At 38.9% G+C, this 22,467-nt stretch overlaps 1 protein-coding gene across 1 annotated transcript in view; it reads right to left on the bottom strand.

Annotated features, from left to right (window-relative positions):
* Positions 1–11,506, bottom strand: part of LOC131971945 (protein ELFN1-like) — a 150,080-nt gene extending 138,574 nt beyond the window's left edge. Inside the window, exon 1 of the mRNA XM_059333638.1 lies at positions 11,348–11,506. The gene's annotated coding sequence lies outside the window, so the exon portion shown is untranslated. The remainder of the gene's footprint in view (positions 1–11,347) is intronic.
* Positions 11,507–22,467: the final 10,961 nt, after the last annotated feature.

Genomic DNA, 22,467 nt, shown 5'->3' with positions numbered 1-22,467 from the left:
ACCAAAAAAAAACTGAGAAAAAAAAGGCCATGTTACAAAAACAACACAAGAGAAACATCAATGAAGTGGAAACAACACCTTCAATGTTTGGTCAGATGAATTACAAAAAAACAAACAGGCAGCAGTAAAAATCAGTCAATGTCACCTCTACCATTAAATGTCAGCATCACTTTTCATCAGCTGACACCATTAAGTTTACAGACTGCAGGCAGTGTTTCTGTATTAATCTGCACACACTGTAGCTCTATCTTATCAGTCTAAATTAATCATCTATCAGTTTCCTTAAAGGGGCAGGGATCAGGGTTTAGGGGGATCTATTGGCAGGAATGGAATATAGTGTTTATAACTATGTTTTCATTAGTGTTTAATCACCTGAAATTAAGAATTGTTGCGCCTTTGTTGGCTTTGAATGAACTCTTCACATCTTTATAGGTAGCAGATCCTACACAAAATAAGGGGGAAAAAACCACCAGTATTAAAATCATATACATAAATATATATATACATAAAGTATGAGGGAAAATAAAACAAGAAACATTAACAAATTGAGGACAATAAACACAAAAATTAAGGTCAAATAAATTCAGCAGAAATAGAGATGCAAGAGTTGTTTTACATTAAGATCACTGAAAATGATAAAGACATTTGCATTTGTATTGTTTTGATTGTTTTTGTTGTTGTTTTGTGAGAAAGAAATGGTTGAGACATAATGTTTCATTTCCTTCATAAATGCAAAGAATGTATTATATTTTTTGTTATGGAATTGTGAGAAGTAAAGAAATGCATCAAAAACTGCAAAAAAAAAGTTTCTACATTAGTCCAGAATGAACCAACCAATTACCGGCTCCACAGATATTCTGTTACCTGAAAGCCACTATAAAGAGGTATGTAGGTATAGGGAAGAGGTATTTTGGAATTTGATTTAAAAAGAAGGAAAAAACAATTTTGTTTAGAGAGAAAATGTCATCCTCTATCCAATTTAGATTTAGGAATTTCAAGTTTTTTTCACATTTTCTACCATTATGTCTTAAAGTGTAAACTTGATAATCAAAAAAGCAAGAGGACATTACCGGTGAACTGTGAACTGCATCAATAGATCTGTTTTAACACTGAAACAAAAAAATCCACATTGGTATTGTATTGTGTTGGTGTTAAAAATTAAATTGTTTGAGTCCTGAATAAACAATTTTCCATTAAAGGTACTGCAATCTTTCTTATTCTAAAAACCTTTTTCTTTTTTATTCTGGCTTTTATGTAGTGTCTTATTATATAGCATCCTATTATCTTTTTATCACAATTTTATGGTTTTTACTTGTTTAATTTAGTAGCTTTTATCTGCTTTTATCTTATCTTATTTTATTGTTTATATTGAATGTTTATTTCAATTCTAATTTATAATTCTTGTATACATGTATTCATTCACAATTGAATTTTACTGGATTGTTTGAAAGGTGTTATATAAATACAATTTGATTGATTGATAGATTATTATGTTGTCTTTGAAAATACTGATAGTTACCTCTAGAAAATTCTTGAAATAACTAGAAAAAGGTTAATTTTACTGTACTGACAGACTTTTTTACATAAGAAATTTTGGCTTTTCAGACTCAGTAATAGACAAAAAATACTTGACGATGTAGATTTTTTCAGTTCTTTGTATTAGCTTGAACACGGAGGCTGAAACTCAATTGGATTTTAATGGTATGATAATGTGGTACATAAGCACCCTTTATATCATCTGGTTAGTCAGTAAATCTGTCATCACTGTTCGGTGAGCAACACTGCTAAAATTAGGCTGCATTCATACTAATAGTAGCACTCCATCATGAAACATCCTCCTCACTCCTTTCATTTACACCACTGTGCGCCTTTTCTCAACTTTTTTTACTTCTTAACTCTTGCCTGAGCTCCTTTCAAACTGGGCTACCAATGATTTCACACTCTTATAGGCTGCAAACAAGGAAAACATTCAAGTTATAGACAATATCTCCACACATCTGAAGTTTGCTGCTGACATACATACTGTGGCAGACGAAGAATCACTTCTTGAATTTCCTCTCAAAGTTTGTTCCATTTTTTATGTGCTAACGTTTTTTTGTTTCTTCTTAGAAAGTTTGGGCTGTTTGGGGTCTGGAAAGCCCTCTGAGACACTGAATTGGATATTGGGCTAAAAAAACAAACTTGACTTGACTCGACAAGAGTGAAACCACAAGAAATATGATTTTTCTCTTTGTAGATGCCCAGTTCAAACATGTATCACAAATGCACATAAAGGAGCTTATACAATCCCACAGCGATTCCTTTTGATCCTCTACACACAAAGACAGAAACAAAGAGCTTACTCGCCAACTTTTCTCAGAGATTTCAGGTTTTAATGTTGTCCTAACAATTTCAGTTTCCTTTATAATTGACAGTAATTAGTTGTTCACCCCACCCACTTAGTTACTGTTTCACATATGTCAAGTATTTTGTTCTTGTACATCAGCTTTTGTAGTTTAAAGTGATAACGGTGGCAGATTTACCACCAAACTTTGGACACGATAGAAAAAAGCAGTTCTATCTCTCTCCATGTGATCGTGGATTGTGTCAACTAATTAAGCTTACGTTAGCTGCACAAATTAGTTAAAAACATGACCTCTGATGACTTTTTAGTGTTTCCAGCTAACTCATAGTAATAAGAGAACCCTGTAAAAAGGTCTTAAATATGCACATGATGCCTCACGTGAATTATATTAGGGTATCATGCAGTATCTCAGGCAAAAAAAGTTAACAATTGATGATCCATGTAGAAGCCATATAGTGTTAAGTCAAATCCAGATTTGACGCGCTCTTATAAGTGTTTTTGACGTCTCTGAATCAAATAGGATTCTATTCTATTAAATGTGTCTATTCACATTGTTAGACGTACATCTCACGGAGACCCTCCAACTTTTTTAACACGTCATGTATGGCTGGGCAATAGTTCAATACGATAATTTACTGTTTTTCATTGGCATCATATTGTGACAAAAACAAATATCAAGATATCGAGATACAAAATTACATTGTCTACTTTAAAATAACAAATAACAACCACTAGCGCTGGGCAATATCACAATATCTGTCACATAAACAACATAAAAATACTTTTTATCTATAATGTTTGTATCGCAATGTCAAAACCCAGCAGCCGTATGGTGTTACAGCAAGTTAATGTCATTTAGATGAAGCTTTACATTCTTTTCCTTGCAGGTAGGGGCAAAGCTGGGGCGAACCAGAGACAACACAGAGTATGGAGCATAACAAACTAGACTTTACCATGTAGTTATTTCATATAGACAATCTATTCAGCAAATAACCAGAAAACATGCTATATCGTGATATATATCCTTAGTTAGATATGAAATTACCTATATCGGGATAGAAGATTTTGGCCATATCGCCCAGCCCTAACGTCAAGTCTATTGTTGTCACATTTGTTAGCCGTATTTTTGTGTTCTTTATGCGTTTTAAACGTATTTACCGCATCTACGTTCATTGATCAAGGCTCCCGGTCTGTTTGTGTCCCCATTTCAGTACATGCAGATTCCACTCACTCGCTACAGTGTGCGGGAATATGAAATAAATCAATCAATCAATCATTACATGCAAACATTGCTGATTTCTTCCCATGAATCCGTCATGTAAATTTCTGCTGTCAGTCAGCCTGATGAAGACACTGTAGCCAGCTGCTGTCCACTCAAGTTCATAACACACACATACACACACACACACACACACACACACACACACACACGCACGCACACACAGGGATATTTGTGTAATTTGTTATCTATGTGAAAATGTGCCACTTAACGTCATGAAAAACTGAGGAGATTGCACCACTCACTATGTTTCAGCATACTTCAGTGCGAATAAACAGTTGTATGTACATTTCTGAACACACTGAACTGTAATTACAATGTCACTTCTTGAGAGCCTCTGTGCCTGTTGGAGACGTGTGACCATGGTAATCTGTGTCAACTCCAGCTCTACCACCAGCTGCAACACCTGACAGCAAGCATGATGAACCTCTTTAATTTTATATATTTCCCTCTGCAAAGAGCAATCTTACACTTAGCCTACAGCTAAATTGAAGCGTTATTGATGTTACAGAGCTGCTGTCGCTGTCCGCCAATGTCTGTTATGAAAGTTGTACAGTGCATACTGTAATATTACATCAGAAATAGTATGCAATCCACGTATTATTGGTGTCATAGTAACGTTTCAGAAATACTCAAACATCTCACATACTGTTTTAGCGTACTAAATAGCAAGTGAGTGTGAAATTTTTTAAGTTTTGGAGTTCATACAGAAGGATCAGTGTGTGATGGTGACATATAAAACGTCACCAAAGGTCTTTGAATCTATGTTTCAATATTTCTAGACTTTTTTTAAACTCTTATTTCTGAGACAGATATTGTAAACTGGTTGTGAAACTAACTGTTGGGTATTAAATGGACATACTAATGGTTTTAAAAACAAACAAAAAATATTTTTTTAGGGTTTAAACCGTCCCTCAAATATGAAAGTTATCTGAGAGAATTATCTTCGCCCTTCTTCTCCGTCATTGTCTCTGTCAGGGCTGCTCTCGGGATGTTTCAAGCAACAGGACGGGGATACAAATGATGGCCAAACCCTAGAGAAATTTGTCACCAGAGAAGAGAGAAAACAGAAAGAGAGATGCCTAAAAGATAAGAGACAAATCAAAAAACAATCTCCCTGTTGCGCTCCTGCTGCTGGTATCTTGGGGTTTGAATGACAGATCTTTGTCTGGAAATGGAGGAAGTGCCGATGTGCTGTTCAGTCAGGGGAGGTAATACAATTTCAATAGTCCGGTGTGTAGTAGTTAATGGCACAGCCAAAGAGATTTCTCCTCTTAGCCCTGAAGAGCACCTGAGAGCAGAACATCAGAGGGTTTTCAAGCCAGGCCACAGTGTCTCCAAACTGCCTCTGCCACAGCGGCAGTGCTGTCTGCAGAACAGAGGGCAGAGGTAATGAAACCGAATAGAGACGAAGAGGCTGGGAGGAAAACACATCTATTGAACGCTTTCTCCATCTTTCCCACCCTTTTGTTATTTTTTTCCTCTGCCTTTTCATTTCAGCCGGTGGCATCCCTATCCCTCTCTCTATCTCTCTTTCAGTCTCTATCACCTCTAGCCCTCCTCGCCTCCTCTCCTCCCCCTGTTCTTTCTTCCTCTTCCTCTCTCAGCATACACACCACGATCTCTCCTTGATTTCCAGAGAGAGGCTGGTATAGCAGCAGCCGGCATACAAACTAGCTGACTCAATACACACACACACACACACACACACAGAGGCTGCATGAAAAGGGTGTGTGCATTGTGGACGGTATGGGAAGATGGAGGCAGAGATGGCGAGAGATGAGAGGAACCGAGGGGAGGATGGAAAAGGTGTTTGGGGAGAGGGAGATAGAAAGAAAAAGAAAAGGTGTGAGACCTTTGCTGGAGAGTTTAGTTTGGGATTAGCTCGAGTTCTGGCATGCTGGCATCAGCAAGACATGCGTCAGCATACATTAAGCAGCTCATTCATCATTCACGCTATGAACACGGGGGATGAGGTCAGCGATGGGTTGTCTCGTTGTTTCAAAACGTAGCGCTCGGGTTAATGAAACCAGCACTCAGGAATTCTTAAACTACGACTTGAGACACAAAGTGATTCCAGTTTGCAGGATTCCCAGACGAAGACCATCAAAATTTGATGAGCTGTGGGCCAAAAAAGTTTAGGCACCATTTCAGCACGGAGGATGAGGTTGAATTCAGGGTCGTCGACCTGCGCCCACAAACTGCCTATATATGGACTATGTTAAAGGGCCAGTTCACCATGATTAAGTGGTTTTCTGCCCAGCTTTTGACCTCTCTAAACTTACTGATTCCACCTAATATAATGCAAATTTTCTACTACCTGTAGTGCTATCTTTTAATCTTTTTGTTTGCTGTGTGCTGCTGAGTGTTGGAGACGCGGGATGTAGAGATGTCTGCTTTCTCTCAAATATAATGGAACTGTATGGCACTTTGAAGGCAGCAGGATTTCTGTTAAAAGGCATGGCTGTTAGGTGGGGGGGGGGGTGTATTTTTTTGGGCACTTTGAGCCATATAGTCACATTAGAGAGAAGGCAGACATCTCTGCATCCGATATCTCCAGCACTCAGCAACTCAAGCCAAAACAATCTAGTCTGGATAATAGTACTACAGCACTACTAACAGTTTTAAATGGAAATACTTTCTACTGAAGGGGGTTGCTGTCTCTGGAAATAACAGATGTTACTGTTGAATATTTAAAATGTAGTTTTTTTTAACATTGTGAGCAGCACAAACTGTTTAACATTCAACTATGTTATAGTTGGGTGGGGAGACACATGGTTAGATAATCCAAAAGATTACATGTCTCTCTTGTTTTTCATCTTGTGCAAACGAGGCATCTGATCGCCCCTGTGCACAAGATATATCCCGTATAAACTAAATAACAATTGATTTTCAAAATTTTAATCTTATGCAAAGAAGATAAACAATATAATATAATCTGTCAGGGTTTTTGGGACGTAGAATATTCTGTTACTGTATTTTTTTCTTTATTCAAATACAGTTTTCAGAAAAAAGTATCATTGTCACAATTTAAAAATGCCCCATTACATCTAAAAGTGCTGCATTTCAAATGCTACTCAAAGGCACAATCAGTATATGACTCAGTAGAAGTGTTGGCAGTGTGTATATCTGCAGGGATCCTGCTCTCTGTCTGTATTTTCTCCTTTCTTTTCATTTTGATGCGTTCGGGATGTGTCTGGGCTTGGCCTGGCTGACACTGTAATCTTTGTCGTCTTAGTTGGAAGCTCGGGAGCTCTGCTAAATTCTCCTGTCTGGACCGTAGATTGTATAAAGAATGGACAACACGTCTCCACTTCCTCCCACTGTACCAAAGTGGAGCCAAAATATCCTGCTGCTATCTGGTGCTGGCGATGTCATTTGGAGCCCGAGTGTGTGTAGTAGTGACAAAGAGAGGAGCTGCCGTATCAAGTTCCCACCCAGGCACTCAGAGCACTATGTGAGCTGTCAATCATGATGTTACACACCTGTTTCATAGCACAAAATAACAAATTTAAGCCAAACTTTAAAAAATGAACACTTGAACAAACATCAGCATGACGACAACAACCGACACCAGAAACAAAGAAACCAGAAAAAATAATTTTGACGAATGATTTTTTTTAGTTTGGCTCTTGTCCCATCCACTAACACAGAGGTTTATAATCTATACTGCAGCCAGCCAACAGGGGGCAATCAATATGTTTTGGCTTCATTTTCAGGGAACTGTCAGGCTGTCCATCTTCATATAGAGTCTTGCTAATTAGATGCCATTTAGTCAGGGAGGAGGGGCCAAAGGTTTTGTTTACAAATCTAAACAGACAAATCTTACTCATTGTGCCTTTAAAAACAGAGTAAAAATTGATTAAATAGTACAATATATTTCTCTGAAATGCAGTAGAGTAAAAAGGGAGTATAAAGTGGAAATACTTTATTACAAGTACTTGAGTAACTGTTCTTTGGTATATTCTACTGTTTCGACACGTATTCGACTAGGTGTTATGATTATGGTATTATGATATATTATTGTGTTATTTGTGCGTATAGTGTGTTTTAAATGGTGTCATACCAAACACTTGTTGTATAGGTGTCTGTATAATGACAATTAGGGCTATGTTATCTCATCTTATCTTATCTTACCACTGTCTATACAGTATGAGAATAACAGGGGGAAAAGAGTACACGGACTGATAAAAACACAGATTAGGAGTAACGGATAACAAACTGCACCACCCCTTGCTACACTATTTGCATACTGTGTGTGTGTGTGTGTGTGTGTGTGTGTGTGTGTGTGTGTGTGTGTGTGTGAGCTGCAACTTGCAACAATAACTTCCTAATTACAGTTCCCCAGTGTTAGTGCAATCTTCCTGAAATGCTAACTAGCCTCCTACAGGGAATATGGTACATTATTAATCCATGTGCTCGCTTGAGCGTGTGCATCCTGTGCTCGGAAGTGTGTGTCTGCAGCGCGCACGTGTGTTAGCGTTTGTGCAGGCACGTCTATTTGCATGTCTTTACACATCCCCCTTACCCTCCTATGCAGAAGCTTTTTCCACATAGGTTTGTGTATGTGCTGCTATGTGTGTACTACACAACGTTTGTTTGTGCGTTTAAATGTTACATGGAATTTGTGTGAGCTTGGTTTCTTTTCTCATGACAAGTAGCCTAATCTAACGTTTGTTTACAACTTATTTGTATTCCAATAGTATTTCAATAACAAAACAGAAAATGAATAAATGTAACAGCAGACAATTTCTCCACAATAGCAGAGTTTAGAAAAATGTCTTCACATTCAGACCCAGTCAGCAGGGAGGTGCCATGTTAACTCTGCATGCAGATTTGCTCCCACACCATGGGGTATTCCCTCTCAACAAAGATCAACATTATGACAAGAGATACTGCCGGCTCTCTTTGCACCAACATGCTTAATATGGAGAGCTAGTTTCTGTTGAAATATGGATGTCTTTGACAAATAATAACTGATGAGAGTAGATTTGTAGATTTAGCCTGGGATTTCAGCTGCTAGGTGCTTTATGCCGCTCCCTTGCAGAGGCAGCTAAAGGGGCGAAAAATGCACTAAATGGATGGGAGAGCGAGGAGGGATCTCCCATTACACAGCAGTGTTTCTTTAGTATTCTTGGAGAACTTGCCCCACAGTTATGCCTCCAGGTAGTAAGTTGTACCATGGATGGATAGCTCACTCCTGGGTCTGCAGTAAACGATACACGGAGAAAAGAAAACTAGCTTTACAACTTCAGGTGAAGTGGGAGCAACAACCGGGTGTAATGACAAGTCAGCACACAGACATTAAACCCATCCCTGTTCATTCATTTTGCACTTTCAGACATTCTGACAGTTCCTCTCTAGTAAAGTTGTCACTTTTCATTACTGCTAATGTTACCACCTTCCTTATTACAGATGTAACCATTAGAGTCCCACCATCTTTGACACTTCTGCTGCGGCAGCACAAAAAGCTTTCACTGCCCGTGTAGCTGCTTGGGAAGAGGCTTTGTTTAGTTGTATTTGCTAAATTTGTTAACCCTCTTGAATCAAACAGAGCAGTTTAGTTACCACAGGTTTGGAGACCTCTTTGTTCTGCTCTCACAACTCTTGAGAAAAAGTGTGCTGCAGCAAGCACTGCAGTGCTAATGCAGGATGAAAGCAAGATGAGCGACCTCTAAGATAGTTATCAATGAATTCCCAGGACAACTAAAGGCTATGCTGTGACTGAGGATCTCTGGCCCTGAAAAGAGCCAACCGACCATTTCTCACACCCCAACGCATAATGTCCCTAAAATGAGTCGTTGAAGCTGTTCCGTTTTTGTGGGACTACCTCATGTTTATTCATGGAGCGAGAGGACTGGGACCCCGATCCTCTCGCTCTCTCTCTTTCTATCAATCTTTCTATCTTCCTTTTCTTTCCCTCTCTCCCTCTGTGGCACTCAGCCAACAACTGGAGTCAGTCAGTGGAAAAACTCTGTTAGTAGTCCATGCCCTATGGGACAAAGTGGCAACAACATCCGTTACAACAGACAGTGGGGCAGTAGGCAGGAGGCACAGGGCACGGCAGCCAAAATTTAACTGGCTGAGCAACTTTGTAATACACACATGCACTCAGTGGCGTTTTAACTGCACATCAAGAGTGGACTTCTGCTGCACAGCCACTTATCAACTGGCCTGCACTTGTTTGCCAAACTGGTGATAAACATGCAGATGGGTGCAACAGTTTGACCACCACCAACAACACATGCTACTTGGCATAAGCTCTGCAGGCTCTACTGGAGCGACAAACAACATTTTTCCAACAGATCTTCCCTCATTTTAGGATAGTGGTGGAAGGTGACATCTAACACTCCACTCCAAAGTCTCCCATAGGTGTTTGATTGGGTTGACATCTGGTGAGTGTGAAGCATCTGATTCACTTCATTTTCATGCTCATTTAACCATTCAGTGACCCCCTTCATGCCTGTATGGAAACATCTGGATTTGCTCTGTTTCTCCACTGCACTCTGCACATTCAGTTATTTCTATTAAAGGAGAACTCCACTGATTTTATGCATGAAATACAGTTTACTCATCAGTAAAACACAGGATGTAAAATATTGAAAAACATGTACTAACTATGTCTAATTAAAGACTTTTTAATTGAATCACAAAACTGAATGTGAGGGACTAAAAGTCAGCATCTCTTGACCTCTGCGGCCTCATTTGTGACCCCCTTTGCCGCCCAAAAAAACTTTATCAAAATGCAAAACTAAATCACAAGAGTACCCCATTAATGTGTCACCTGTCTGCACATGATCACTCTCTTGCATGCACAAGCACTTATGTTGGGATGTTCTGCAGTGTGTGTGGATCTGTGTGCTGAGATGGAAAAACTAAAACCTGTGCACATTCCCACTGACATCTTCCAGAGGGATACATCTATGTGCAGCTTGAAACATGAAGTAATGTAGCTTTAGGCCTGATGCATTAAAGTGTTTCCTACCACAGACTTCTCACTCACATCTAAAATTAAGGAACATGCTGACACAAACATACAGATGAAAACTGCTATTTCAAAGACATCTCAGAAAGAGAGGGAGGGAGAGAGAGAAAGCAGAGAGTTGATTGGGCTGGATGTTTCTCTGCCTGCAGCCCACAGTGTGTAGAGTCGCTGTCCAAGGTGCTGAACGCTCAGCCCGCTGGACTGCGGTGCTGGTATGCGGGCTAAACCGTGCCGGTCCCCCTCTCTGCCACCGCAGCCCGTCCCGGGACAAAACTAAATGATACCAAGTGACCAGCTTAAAATATGACACGCGTCAGACATATCTTTAAATGCGGATCAAAGTTGCACAGTTATTGGCTACAAAGGAACCGGAGCACCGCACACACTCTGAGCTGATAATATAAATCTGGATCTATGTTTCTGCATTATCAATGGACACACCGGAGATGGAGATAAGACAACGAGGCTGCCTAGGAAGAGCGAAACCAGCAAATTCCCGTCATTCATCACGACTATACACACACACACACACACACACACAGACCGAGAGAGAGACGCGCGCTCACGCACACAGATGGGTTCAGAGTCGGTGATTTCAGAACCGCAGGAATGCCAGAAGCTGCTGGCGTATTGCAAAGTTGCCTACGTACCGCGAGTGCAGACATCACACGGCAGGCACGCCAAAATTAAGCCAAATCTACAGATATTCGCGTGTTTTGATTTTTTTTTTGTACTTTACCTGTTCCAGATGTCAGCGTGGAAGACGGCGCCTCTTCCTCAGCGAAACGGTCCCGCTCGTTGCCCCTGGCAGTGTGCGTGGCTGTGTTGGTGTGATTTTTATCTTTCTTTTTGTCTGTCACTGATTTGGTAGCAGGCTTGCACGCGCCTCCTCTGCAGGTGACCGTGAAAGGAGCTCAGTAGCAGCAGCCAGTGTGGCGTCAAGATTTTTTTGGATGCAAAACGGCGCCTGATGTGATGTGCTGCCTCCGCGCCGCTGTCTCCCTCGTTCTCTGTCTCTCTCCTCTCAGTTTCTCACACTGCGTCAGGCTCCACTCCCCCCTCCTCTCTCTCTCTCTCCCTCTCTCTGTTTGGCTGCCTTTGACTCTCTCTCTCTCTCCCTCCCTCTCTCTCTCAAACACACATACAGTGGAACAGACGGTGATTAATTCGCTGGAATTCAGTTTCTCTCCTCTCTCTCTCTTCCTATATGTGCCTCAATCATCCGTCGCCTCTTCCTCTGAACTGAAGCGACCGCCAGCCAGCTGTTCCGGTAGAAGAGAGAGGGTTGCATGGCACTTGAAGCGCCGCAGACAGTCATTTAGATTAGATGCTTTCCCATTTGGAGAGCGAGATAGCCTGATAAGTACTGTACTATCAAACCCAAACTGGGAAAGTTCTTGACGAAATTGTATAAAATCCAGGCTGCTGGAGAATGAAACAGTCATACAGCAGAGCATTAGAGAGATAACTGTATTTTTTATTTTTTATTTTTTTGGGAGTGTGGGATGGGAACCCACATTTCTTGGTGTTTCTCTGCACTCCAGCTGCTGCTGCTGGTGGATGCATCAGATCCTGGAGGCAGAGCTACTGTAGCCCTACCAGAATGAACAGTCAAATGTTATTTGAGGTTGGCCGTTTGCCTAAATGCACTATGGGGCGACCTGATGTCCTGCCAGCAGACATGGTCAGATTAACTGCCTCTTTAGTACAGGCACACACACAGGCACATGTGTACTCAAACAGGCATGGGGGCAGAATAAAAAAAAGCCTTGAAATGAATGGCTGAATACACGTATTATCAGTACAATAATGTACAACTACTGTCATCTAAACAACATGGCTCTTGTTCAGTGTCTTAAATTATCTGCCGCCCTTTTTTTATTTATCACAGATAGCATAAATCCACTGTTGTACGTTCTCTGCCTTACATCATATGTCGCATTAGCGGATAGGGAGACTATATATAATCCCTGTAATCTGACGCTATATGGCTGTAGGTGATGGCTGACTTTGGAGTGAACCGCACCCTTGTGACCCTCATAACGCATGATTGGGTAATTAGGAATTAGAGGCAGACAAGGTCAGTGAGGGGAAAAAAGGAAGAAACATAACAGAGACATAAATTCACAATAATCCCCCCCTCTTGGTCTGTGCATGTGTGTGTGTGTGTGTGTGTGTGTGTGTGTGTGTGTGTGGAAAATAGAACAGAATAGAATGGAATAAAGTAGGCCACGCTTAAGTGTCTATGATTGACATGCTTAATAATTTGTATCATCTGCCTCAGGGACGCTGTGAGCAGCCGGCCTTTGACCTGACCTCTGAACTGTTGCATAATTTTTCCACAGAAGATTAATCCACAATGAAGCGTCAGGTTATTATTGACTGAGTGAAGAAGTCGATTAGACGACTTTCCAATATGCAGTGGTGCTGTTACAGGTGCAGCAGACAGGGCCTGAAGACACAGAGGTGATGTCATCTCATTTTCCGTCAACTTGGAGGTTTAGTGTTATAATTCTTAAGATTTTTATGAAATCGAACCCCATTTTTATGCTATTTATGGTCAGCATTTTTCTGAAAATATACCAGCTTGGTACCATATGAATAACTTATCTATTTCTTGAGTTATTTTGGGTGTCATCCATAGATTGTATAATTATAGCGGGTGTAGTCACTGTAATGTCACCCATTGGTTCGTGACGTTGGGGTTTTAAAGCTTAGATTTTGAAGATTTTAACCATTACAATCTTGGTTAATGGCCGTCACCATAGTGGTATTTTGCAGCCAGTGCACCCAGAGAACAGATCAGGAGCTGAAATGACGCTACATCATCAGGTAAAACAAGCACGCGCTAACTAATTAGGTTAGCAAGGGACAATGTTTCAAAGCATGCAGCAGTTGATTACTTACAGCAGGGGTGTCAAACTGATCCAGGAAGTTCCAGCAGGTTTTCATTCCAACCAATCAGGAGCACACATGACTCCACTCATCTAATCACCTGAGCTGTCTTCACTTGGTTGATTACACCTGATAAGGTGTGCTCCTGCTAGGTTGGAACAAAAACCTGCAGCCACTTGGCCCTTTCCTGGATCAGTTTGACACCTCTGACTCACAGTGTCTTTTTGTCCAACTAAACACTGAACAAGACGTTCTTAAGCGCCCAAATTGTTATAGAGACAAAAACACACTTTGAAAGCTAACATGTAGAGGTTTCTTTCAAATTTAAAATTGTAATATGTATGAACTTGAAAATGAACATAATTTCCCCTTTGAGTGCAGGTCTTGGCTGACTATACTTAAACAACAGTCTACCACTGGCATCCGTTCTATTCATGAATGACTGGACACCATTACCATGCATGAGGGTTTCACAGGAAATGATGCATGCATGTAATTCATGTTTACTGTATGTAATTTAAATTAATCTCACAGTTTTCTCTTCATTGTGCTATAAGATGTGTCAGACCTAAATGAAGTTACTGCTCATGCAAAACTGCTGCTTGACATCATAAAAGGGTCAAAGCTCAAAGGCGAAAACACACACTGCACTGTTGTGGCAACCTGTCGATCACAAGTTAGCTACGCTCTAAATCATCCCGTTTTATCGTTTATTTGGCTCTAAATGGGACCATAATTTAAGAAAAAAGCATCATGACGTATTTAAGAAGAATTGTAACTTTCATTTGAGACCATGAACTTATCATGAGAATGTTTACTTTGGTAATAAATCAAGTCAGAAGCAGGGACATTTTCCTATTCACTCCCCTTTGTAACCAGTGGAGTCGCCCCCTGCTGGCCTTTAGAAAGAATGCAGGTTTATTAAGGCACTTCTGCATTAACTTCACTTATCAGACCCAAAGGTTGCCCCTCGGTGGCATCACTAGCGATATGGAGGAAAAAAGGTATAAAGTTGCACACAATAAAAAGACAGTAAAGTACAAGTAGCTTGAACTTGAACTGAAATTCAGTACTTTGTTATATGTTAATTTTCATCACACAAAAATGTGACATTTACAAACAAACTTTCAAAAGCAGAAGAAAAATGTCTAGTCTGGCTTTTTGTGAAGTATCACAAAAAGCCAGACTAGACAGAGATGAATACAACAATGTTCTGTCTAGATCATCAAAAAAACAAAGATAAAGAAAAAGAAAAAGCATATGGCTGAGAATAGTTAAACTTGGTATGCGGCAGCAGGGACTTCAGCTAGCAAACGGGAGAGTTAAGGTGTCTGATAATTGGGCCCCTGGTACTCTCATATTTTTCATAGGAACTGTGCATACTCCTTCAAAGTCTCTTAAGGTGTATCTCTGAGACTATAGTTACCTTAGCCATCTGGAGAAACAAGGAGCGCTGCCTTCCATTCATTGATAATTATCCTCATTGCCACTAGCATGCCAAACATAAGGGCCTGCTGTACAGTATGTGGCAGTGCAAGGGAAGCTTTAGAACAAGCAAAGAAGGCAATTAGTGCTTCAGGCTCAATCTGGAAATCAGACATTTTATAATATACAAGTGAAGATACCAGATAGTTTTATCACAATTGTATTTAAAGGGGACATATTGTGAAAAACTCTCCTTTTCAGTGTTTGTGCACATACATTTGGGTATCTGAAGTGTCTACCAACCCACAAACTGTACAGTTAGACAACTCATTCAGTTTTTTGTTGGCTGCCTGATACAATAACCCATTCAGAGTTGGCTTGTCACATGCAGTCTCATTAAAATATACCACCCCACATCTGAGTCTCTTCACCCATCGTTTGAGATCTACCTTTACAGTGGTGCACCGTATTTTTCCTGCAAGCCAATCAGAGGAGACTGGGTTTTTTCAGAAGATGGGAGGGGTTAAAGACACAGGCACTTAAATTGAGTGTTTCAACAGACGGTGAATACAGGTATATTCAGAGAGTTTGTAATGTTAAAAAAAAATATTTTTCTCAGTGTGTAAACAAAGCTGATGCTGCCAGAACCATCTGAGAAGTTGTCATTGCAAACTTTCCAACCATCTGTCTGAGTCACCATTGCAACTGCTGTTTTGAACATACCCTTGTGTGGTTACTGGTCATCATCAAGCGGCAACCTTCGCCAGTGCCTTAAGCTCCATTTAGAAGAAAATAGAAGATAAAGAATCATATGATTTGGGGGGTGGCTACCTTTGATTGACAGGTCACTAACAAGGGGAGCTGTCATCAGGAGAGAAGAAAAGCAATGGTTATCTACGACACTGCGTCAATAAAGTTTTTAAAAAGAATTAAAAAAGGACATTTACCAGTTTGGTTTCATAACTTTAACCCTTTCACACTGTGTTTTCACATAATGACAGTTTTTGTTCATTTAAAAATGTCTTGTTCAGCGTTTGGTTGGACTAACAGACACTCCAAGGAGTTTTATAAGGTAAGGTAAAATACACTTTGTTTTTGGTTTTTGCTAGCCAAAACTAACATCCAAGTTAATGCTCCAGTTAATGCTAACATGACTTAGCAGCAACTTCTCTCAGTCAGGTTGAGGTGTAGAGAGGCGTGTAGTGCAGTGTCATCAGATCCCTCTCGCTCCTCCACAGTCCAAATATGGTCTGCTCCCCATTTCCGAAAACAAGATGGTGAGATACATAAAGAAAGATGGCGACGAGTGTAACGCTGAACTCGATGCTTCAAACGGGAAGTCCGCAAACCAATGGGTGACGTCACGGTCACTACGTCCATTATTTATATACAGTCTATGGTCTTCACACACACCTATAGCTGCCAACAGATCTTTACAGCAAGCTGATTGATTCAACAACTGGCTGTTCAATCACAAACGCATCACCTGAAGCCTGACAAGATGGACGTGCGACTTCATGATCCTTTGATTCTTGTGCGCAACAATTCAGCTGCCCTTCAAGCTGTCATGTAGAAATGTTCTAGTTGAAACGTAATATGTATGAACTTGAAAATGAACATAATTTCCCCTTTGAGTGCAGGTCTTGGGTGAATAGACTTAATAACAGTCCACCACTGGCATCCGCTCTATTCACGAATGACTGGACGCCATTACCATGCATGAGGATTTCACAGGAAAGGATGCATGCGTGTATTCCACGTTAACTGTATGTAATTTAAATCAATCTCACAGTTTTCTCTTCATTGTGCCTTAAGCTGTGTCAGACCTAAATGAAGTTACTGCTAATGCAAAACTGCCGCTTGACATCATAAAAGTTCAACTGGTAAACCAGAGAGGAGACTTTCATTGTGAGTCAGTCAAAATTAAATGAGGTTTGCGCAAACCACAATCATTCATCAGAAATGCGTCTACAAAACAAGACGACACTCATTTTCAGCATTTTTTGACAGTGGATCAGTTTTAAATATCGCAGGGAGTAATGGAACGAGACAGAGCAGCCACAGTGAGCCATTAGATGAAGAGCTCCAGGCGACAGGCCGCACACCTCCAATCCCTCAACAACTCCTGTTACCATGTCCTGCTGTTGTGTGGGAAACTGCACAGCATGAAATCAGATCACAGTTGCTCATGACATGATGGGAAAAGGCCAATTAGTGTCTGACTACTTTATTAATACATACAGAGGTTTTTTTTGGCTGTACCAGTTGCTGTTTTGTTATTGTTTCTGACAAAAGTAGCTGCTCAGTGACAGTTTGCTGCCCAAAGAAGTCTGAGATCTGTAGTATTAAACCACTGGTTTGTGGTGGGTGTAGTCACTGTGATGTTGGTTCATGAACTTGGGGTTTTAAATCTTCGATTTTGACGATTTTAGCCATCACAATCTTGGTTAATGGTCGTCGCCAGAATGTTTTTGCTGCCAAAGAACAGATCAGGAGCTGAAATTATGTTATGTCATCAGTTAAAACTAGCACTCCCTATATAATTAGGTTAGCAAGGGACGATCATGTTTAAAAGCAAATAGCCGATTACTCACAGTGTCTTTTTGTCCAACTAAACACTGAACAAGATGTTCTTAAGGAGCCAAATTGTTCCAAAGACAAACAAAGTTCAAAGACGAAAACACACAGTGCAGTGGTAGCGACCTGTCAATCACGAGTTAGCTATGCTGTAAATCATCCCCTGCTTTATCTTCTATTTTGCTCTAAATGGGAACATCATTTATGAAATAAAGATCATGATGTATTTAACAAGAATTTAAACTTTCATTAGAGACCACGTCAAGTCAATCCAAGTCAAGTCAGAAGCTGGGCCATTTTCCTATTGACTAAAAATCATTAATTACACAAAAATTAACGCATTAAAAAATGTACGCATTTTAATCGCACTTATCTTTGCACCGCAGAACGTTTCTCACTGGATGAGTTTCAGGCGGACCATTTATACTGGAGCACCAACTAGCGTTCATGAGTTCAGACAACAACAAACCACAGTGAACATGAAGGAAGAAGCTGATGAGACGCTTTGGTTGGCCCCGTGGATGATGGGACATTTTGTTACAAAAAAACAACGGATGGAAGCGTTGATAAGAGCATGGGTGTGTGCAAGCTATGACCCTAAAACCAAAGTATTATAGTTTACAGAAGGTCTACCTACCTATAGGCTACCTGAATTTCTGAAATGTACTATATTTCTAAATATGCTATTGCTACACTTAATGGCAAAAATTGCACTGGTCTGTTGGACTTGAACAATATTAACAATATTTAACAATTTAACAATATATATATATATATATATATATATATATATATATATAAACAATATTTTTGTTGCTTTATCATATGTATTCAGTCATTATTCAATGGTATACTAAAAATCCATGTGAAAAAAATTACTTCTCACTGTTCTCATGTCAAATATTTATATGCGATTAAAATGTGATTAATTTCGATTAATTAATTACAAAGCCTCTAATTAATTAGATTCATTTTTTTTATCGAGTCCCTGCCCTATAACAAAGTATACTAACTATAATTCCCAGAGATCTGGTGAAAAACTGTTAAAAACCTAGTTGAAGTAGAAGTTTGTCCCAGCACATTGTAACTGCAAAGCAATATCAACTCAAGACAGTTTAATGCAACACTTGCTCCTCTAGACTGACAGTCCAGTTTTTGATCCATGTCTCCCCCACCTTCTCTTCGAATTTTCTTAACTTTTTCTTTATGTCCTACTATTTTTGGGAGCCAAACGTTATAGTTGTTTTCCCATTTTGACTGGTTGGAACAGCCTTATAGCACAAATAATAGTAATTTGTGCAGTTGGTAGTTGTTATCCCTCATTAACTGACCTCCATCTGGAAAGAGAGCTGATGTATTTTATGCAAAGAAGCTATTAAAGACAAGCACATATTAGAATTTCTTTATTTAATATATTTAAATTATTCTACTTTCATGCCAACAAATTAATACAAAATAAAAGGCTTAAGCATTTCTCCATGAGAAGGGTCTCTCTGGCAATGAAGAGCATTTAGAGAATTCACAATTGGGATTATTATTATTACAGTTAACTTAATATATAAAATGTGTTTATTTGTGGTGTCTTGAACTAGGTTCTGTAACTACAGACCTGAAACTTTGGTATAACATAATCTAAACACTTTAGAGAAGTCCTTATGTAATGAAAGAAGTCAAACTCATTATCAGATGCTCTTCTGCTCTTATAATATGTTGTTTAGTGTATCTCAGTAATTCATTTGTGATCGAGGTGTGTTGATTCATCCAGTGTCTCTGTGCATTGATCATACATTAGATCAACTTAATAAGTAGGATCTGCTAAAAGACAATCAATTCATATTGATCTTGTTTTTAGCAATAATCAATATGACATGACCTGTAATAATCAAATTGAGGCGGAACACTGAACATTCACAACTACAACTGTCACCGAGAAGGAATATGCTAACACTGTATGAGGCAACATCAGAAAACATTTGGAACATGTAGGATTTTTTTTAGAGCTGCTTTGGTATCATAATCTATTCATACCTGATTTATTCAAACTGTGGAAAAAATGCAGGACCACAAACAGCTTTCAGGATTGCCCAATAATTGAAGGTTTATATATGAGTATTAAATAATAAAATTAGAGTAAATGATTCTATTTATTTTTTCAGGAAGCAGGCCTAAACAGACAAATGGCACAGCTCAGAGGTATATTATGCTTTTACTGATTGCCAAGAAAATGATAAGTGTGAACAAGAGGTTTGTATAACCACCTTCCATTACCTGGTGGTTACTGGCAGTAAAAGAGGTTTACATAAAAGAACCAATCCTGCACCTGAAAATGGACAATTTTGTACAAAGGTGCACTTGAGTTCAACTCTACGCCAGTACAAGATGGGGTGTTGTAACAGCAATTAGAATCAAAAATTGATTGTACACATCTGCTTATTACAGTGAATCCAAAAAAGTTGGGATCCTGTGAAAAGCTTAATAAAATGCGAATGTACTGAACTGAATGCAATGCAAATGCAAAGCCAAGATATCTAATGATCAAAAACACTGATTCATGAATTTGATGCATTCATTTCATTTCATTTAGATTTTATTTATTTTCTCTCATTTATTTATTTTCTAACATTTATTTATTTATTTATTTATTTGTCTTTATGTCAGGGAATGTCCTGTTCTAGTAAAACCTTTTGGAATTGGGGTTATTTGTTTATTTATTCTTATTTTATTCCAATATTATTTTTATTGTATTTTTTAAATTTTATTTATTTATTTATTTATTTATTTATTTATTTATTATTATTATTATTATTATTATTATTATTATTATTATTATTATTATTATTATTATTATTCATTTATTTGTGTCCTATTTTACAATTAAAAAAATAAATTGAACTAAATTAAATCACCTGATGACAACTGAGTAAACTCCATCCACTGAGGAAGACCATGAGACAGGGTTGAAAGGTCTATCACAAGACTGTGATAAAATATATATATATATATATATATATATATATATATATATATATAACTCTGCTATCCACTTTTTACTTCTTCGAGAACAGGCACAGTCCAGCATTTCTTTACTTATCTAATTGATGACTAATCCTTACCGAATCAAATGAAAGTCAAAAGAAAAACAATATGTTCTGTTGACTCACAGATGCATCATCAAATGTATTCAGTGTGAAACCAGTCATTTGCACCACCTGCTGTTAATCTAACAGTCTGTTTTAGCTGTTTTCTCACCCTGCCTCATTTGCTTCTATCATTCAACTTTTTAATACTCTACTTGATGCTCAGCAACACCTGGAAAATGAGAATCAGGTTGTTGCCGTCAGCTGTGAGTCATACAAGCAGACAGGACTATAAACCCTTAGTGAAAGTGAAAACAGACCTAGAGTTTCAAAAGTGGGAGTGATGCCCCATTAGTCAAGATGTGGCATGTCTTGTTTCTGTTCTGCTTTGTTGTCTTCTGGGGCTATAAATGTTATTTCTTCCTTGTCAACAATGGATTTTACCGGTATGATTGTCATTGTCAGATGTTAAGTCCTAATGATTACTGTTGATGCCTCACATTGTTTAAAACTGTTTCACTTTTGCAACTTCATAACAAGCATGTTGATGTCACATCACATCAAGATATTAAACTACATCTGGACAGTTTTCTGTGGAAATAAGAGACAGCAAATGTGCTACCCAGCAAATAAAGTTGCTTCTGCTCTGTCTAATACTGGTAAAATGTTTTAGGTTGGAGTCTTTGATTGTCTGGACAGCACTTAGAGGAAAATTGAGGATCAAAGAGTTCAGATCTTTAACATAAGTAACAGTAGAAATACTCTGTTCCTAAATACAAAAGTTTAGTTAAATCAAAATATAAATAAAGTACCAAATGCAAAGTTTTCATTATGCAGAATGGCCCGTTTTCTGAATAATACATATTTTTATTACTGGATTATAATTATTGAAGCATTTTAATGTGCAAGCATCACTAATGTTGTAGCTGGTAAAGGTGGAGATGAATTATTAAATACTGCCAGATATCTTTGTCTATAATAACACAACCTCGACTCCCCAAAAAATGTTGGGATGCTGTCTGGAATGGAAATTAAACAAAGTGCAATCATTTGCTAATGCTTATTTAAAATACAACCAATTCAAAAATGTGCACAATACATATTCAAATGTTCAAACTCATACAATTCCTTGTATGTTGTAAATATACACACATTCTGAATAAGATGCCTGCTACACGTTCCAAAAAGTTGGTACAGGTGCACCAAAACACTGGGAAAGTTGTGCAAGTGTACAAAAAAAACACCTGTTTGGAACATTCTACAGGTTAACAACTGGTAACAGGGAATAATATCATGATTGGGTATTAAGGAAGCATCCTAGAAAGGCTCAGTTCACCAAATAAGGTAATTAAACAGTTTTTTAAGTATATAATGTTTCTCAAGGAGCAATTGCAAAAAATGTATGGATTTCACCATCTACGATAAAAAGCATTACCAAAAGAGTCAGAGGACCCAGAGAAGTTTCTGCACAGAAGGGGCAAGGCAGAAAAACAACACTGGATGCCCGTGACCTTTGACCTTTCAGGCACCATCGTATTAAAGCAGGCATGTTCAAACTATTCCAGAAAGGGCCACGTGACTGCAGGTTTTCCTTCCAACCAAGCAGAAGCACAACAGGAACCAGCCTTTTAACCAGCTGATCTCAGGGTTCAAACAGCCGATCAGTCCAATCAGGTGTGTTCTTGATTGGATGGAGCAAAAATCAGCAGCAGCATGACCCTTTTTGGAATAGTTAGGACATGCCTGCAACTAACAAGATTGTATAGAAAACACTGAAAGGGTCAAAGTTCAAAGACCAAAACACACAGTGCAGTGGTAGCAACCTGTCAATCACGAGTTAGCTACGCTGTAAATCATCCCCTGCTTTATCATCTATTTTGCTCTA

This window comes from Centropristis striata, chromosome 1 (assembly GCF_030273125.1).
Source record: "Centropristis striata isolate RG_2023a ecotype Rhode Island chromosome 1, C.striata_1.0, whole genome shotgun sequence".
NCBI lineage: Eukaryota > Metazoa > Chordata > Actinopteri > Perciformes > Serranidae > Centropristis > Centropristis striata.
The sequence above is the reverse complement of the archived record's forward strand: the minus strand, read 5'-3'. Positions and strand labels throughout refer to the sequence as shown.